Raw genomic sequence first — 4,127 nt, 5'->3', positions numbered from 1 at the left:
TCATATACCTAATTATTCCAAGGTTATATTCGACTGAAGTACCTAGCCTAAGGTCTCAATTGGCCTTAAGTCAAGTGAATCATAAGGCAACACCCCATAAGAGCCACTCTCGACCTTGACCTAAATTGGCAAAGGGTCACACACCCACAATCCAATATCGAGGATTGAGAAAAGATCAATTATTTGATAGTCCAAATCATGAGAGGAAAAAGGTAAATCCTAAGTTGGCTAACTTATATGTGTATAAATGATAGTAGGGTAGTCGATTATTCGAGTTGTTGAGTTATTTAAACATTCCTATAATACAAAGTTTTATTTAAAAAAAAAATACTTAAATGCATTACAAGTTATATCTATCTTTTTGCATCACACTAAATTGACACATCATAACTTTTGATGTGGTAAATTCTTCTTACTTCTATTTATAAATATTTTAATGTTTTTATATAATTTATTTTTTATGTCTAAAATTACAATTGTGTATCTCCAAGTATTGCTTTATTTATTTATTTAATTACTAGAGTTTCTTTACCTAATTTCTCTCTTTTGACTTTTCTTCACATAATTACACTTTATTGCACAAGTTTCTTGAAGTACAAACTTCTGTTTTTTTAATTAATCTTCATTTGCACACCCTATCTCTCTAGAATCTCTCACCATTCTTTTTCTAGATGCATATTTCTTTAAGAAATACATTAATTCAAAAAAACAATACTTTATTTATATCCTAAATATCTAAACGAAATCTTTAAATGCGTCTCAATAGATAAAGATATCAACCGTCACCAATTCCATATTTACGAAAAATTCCTTTTGATATACTTAAAAATGTAAACTTATGATAAAATTTTAAAAGACGATGCATTCACAATTTATAAACAATACAAGATCTCACATAATTACATCAGAACAGAGTGAAAACAGAGAGAGAAAAAAAGAAGAAAGTAGATATGGGCATAGAAAATAAAAAGGCAATGCCCTTTTATGCAGACCACAAACCAAATCGGCATTTTTGCCAATTAATTAACACAACGATCATTAAATTTTGATTAAATGTGGACTTAATCAAGAGCTTGAGAATGATCCTAAAGCTTTGGCTGCTCCTGCTCTTAATATGAATTGGTGATAAATGGCAGCTATGGCAGCTCCAATGAAAGGTCCAACCCAAAATATCCACTGTTCAAAACCACAAACAAATTAACATTAGACTAAATAATACTTTTGGAATTTAGAATGAAGAGGAAATTAAATTGGTTTTTTCATATATACATACTTGATCATCCCATGGCTTGGATTTGTTGAACACAACTGCAGCTCCAAAGCTTCTAGCCGGGTTGATGCCGGTGCCGGTGATCGGAATCGTGGCCAAGTGAACCATGAACACCGCAAACCCAATTGGGAGTGGTGCCAAAACCTTTCATTTCAAACCATAAAAAAAAAAATATTAATTCTACTTGTAATGTCATTTTCCATCTAATTAATATTGAATAGTATGGATATTAAACTTACGGGGACATGGGAGTCTCTAGCATTTCTATTGGGATCGGTAGCAGAAAAGACAGTATAAACGAGAAAGAATGTACCGATGATCTCGACAGCTAAACCAGTGCCAGTGTTGTAGCCGTCGGCGAGCGAGTTGGCTCCACCACCGTACTTATTGTAGTGAGCGTTTTAGAATGCCTTCACCAAGGCACAGCCACAAATGGCACCCAAACTCTGAGCGAGCGTTTTGGAATGCCTTCACCAAGGCACAGCCACAAATGGCACCCAAACTCTGAGCGAGCGTTTTGGAATGCCTTCACCAAGGCACAGCCACAAATGACACCCAAACTCTGAGCCGCCATGTACAATATGGCTCTCACCAGTGACACCTTCCGTGCTAGAAATAGTTCAAAAGTCACCGCTGGATTTATATGTCCCCCTGCCACATCCCAATTGTCAAACCATATGAGGAACAACATTAGATTTAAGGTTAAATTTCAAATTTAATCTTTCAACATAGGAATTGATTTTTCTAATTCATTTCTAAATTTTTAAAATTATTAATTTAATCCGATTTAGTGTCAGGTTAAGTTCATTTGATAATCATTTAGATCCCATTTGATAGTTATTTGATTTTTATTTTTCTAATAAACTTATCAATACTTCTTACCCTTTTAGAATTCTTGTTTTGTTATTAATTTTCCACCCATTTTTTTAAAACCAAACCAAAATTTGAAAAAAAAAATATAGTTTTTAAAAATTCGTTATTGTTTTTAGAATTTGACTAAGAATACTACTCTTACGCTTAAGAAAGAAACAAACTATTATTAAAAAAAAGAAAGAGAGAAAATAGGTTTAATTTTCAAATATAAAAAATTAAAAAAGAAATTGTTATCAAACAAGCCTAAATTTTTTAATTTTATAAGATTCATGAATCTACCAGACGAAATTGAAAAGTTAGGAATTTTATTAGAAAGAAAATTATATCTAATAAATGAATTAGTTTTAAAAATTTTCAAATTTGTCAAATATCTTTTTGACACAATTTTGAATAACCTGCTAGACACTTTTGAGACTTGATACAAAACTCAGTTGAAGGTTAAATTTAAAAATTAATCTTAAATTAATCTCTTAGATTCTTTCATTTAATTAAGATTTAAATATTAATTTGATCTCAATACTTTCTGTACCGATTTACTTTGATCTATATATGAGTTCATTTTGTCATTGTATTTTTGAAAGGGATCACTTTATTCCCTTCATTTTCATATCTTGTTTTTTTCCATTTAACATGACACTTAATTTAGTGTAGGTAAAGATTTTTAATTAAAAGATTTTGATTGGGTATAAAATTTATATGTAAAGTTTTGTAAATAACAACGGACACTAAGAAACATAGACTAAAATGAAAGAGGTGATATTCTTCCGGGAAACTCACCAGAAATCCCGGCGGTGCAGTAAACAAGAACAAAAATCATTCCACCAAAGGCCCAAGCAATGCCCAAAATGCCAACACCACCACAAATCTCGCCTACATTCTTATCATCACTCTGAACTTTATACCCAATCACAGTAAGAACAATAACATACAAGAACAACAGAGTAGCAACAAACTTTGCTATAATAGCTCTGTAAAATTACCACTGAGCAAACTCCTGGGCGTCGATCAATGGGGCCGGCGACGGGTCTTCGTAATCCTTCCTACTGAACCCACCACGCCCTCCAGCTTCAATATCCTTCGACATATCTCTAAATCAACAATTTCAAATTTGACTGAAAAAAATAGAGGAGAATTTGCTGATTGATGATGGAAAACAGAGTAATGGAAATATGTATTTATAGTGTGTGGGAGAAGAAGAAGTGAAGACTGGAAATTTCGTCATAATGAAAAGTATTAATGACGATTTTGTGCCGCCCCATTTTCTGGTATTTTCTTTTGCTTTTTGGAACTCACTGTCACTCACAGGTAGGGGGTGGCTTTGTTTCGTTTCTGGTAGGTTCTTGAAACTAGTCGGTAATTAATTAATATTATCGAGCTTTTAATTAATCTATATATGTTTCGAATGTTTTGGTTTTATAATTATTCTATTTCGTATATAAATTTTGTTTGGGTGTGTAAACATTAATTTAAGTACTTAATAATTATAATACATTATCTCTATTGTACATTGGATTGGATTCATCATTGCAACTCTTCTTTTTCTTCTTTTGTTGTTTCTTTATATTCTAATGGATGTTTATCGGTTAGGTTGAATCGATTTGATGCTCATTTTAGATCGAAATTCAATTATTTAAGTTAAAAGAAAAAGTAACTACTCAAACGTCTCTTATGAGACAAATGAATTCAAGTTAAATTTATCAAATTATAGTAAAAATTGGTATAATCGGAATAAGACTTCATTGATAGATGAATCGTCATAGGCCTGAATCACAAACATGATTAGATTGCTTTTTAATCTGTCACATTTTACTCTTACTATTCTCATTATGGTCACTTTATTGTTATTGCTTGACCCTAATGATAACGGTAAATGTAAACATGAAAAAAATCATAATTTCATACTATTACCATAATAATATTTGTAACAATAACAGAACTGGGCACTATAATTTTCAACCACAATTAGAATGAACACCCTTCATTC

General features: G+C 31.5%; 1 pseudogene across 1 annotated transcript; it reads right to left on the bottom strand.

The window, feature by feature from the left end:
- Window positions 1-1,038: 1,038 nt before the first annotated feature.
- Window positions 1,039-3,269, bottom strand: LOC120073546 (aquaporin PIP2-2-like; annotated as a pseudogene). Its single transcript, XR_016528466.1, has 4 exons — window positions 2,921-3,269; window positions 1,510-1,903; window positions 1,274-1,414; window positions 1,039-1,176 (listed from the first exon to the last, which is right to left on the bottom strand). The product of XR_016528466.1 is annotated as an aquaporin PIP2-2-like (transcript).
- Between the last annotated feature and the right edge of the window lie 858 nt (window positions 3,270-4,127).

Source organism: Benincasa hispida, chromosome 3 (genome assembly GCF_027475165.1).
Source record: "Benincasa hispida cultivar pf3 chromosome 3, pf3_genome.v1.1, whole genome shotgun sequence".
Taxonomy (NCBI): Eukaryota; Viridiplantae; Streptophyta; class Magnoliopsida; order Cucurbitales; family Cucurbitaceae; genus Benincasa; species Benincasa hispida.
Note: the sequence above shows the minus strand (reverse complement) of the source record. Positions and strands in the feature narration are given on the sequence as shown.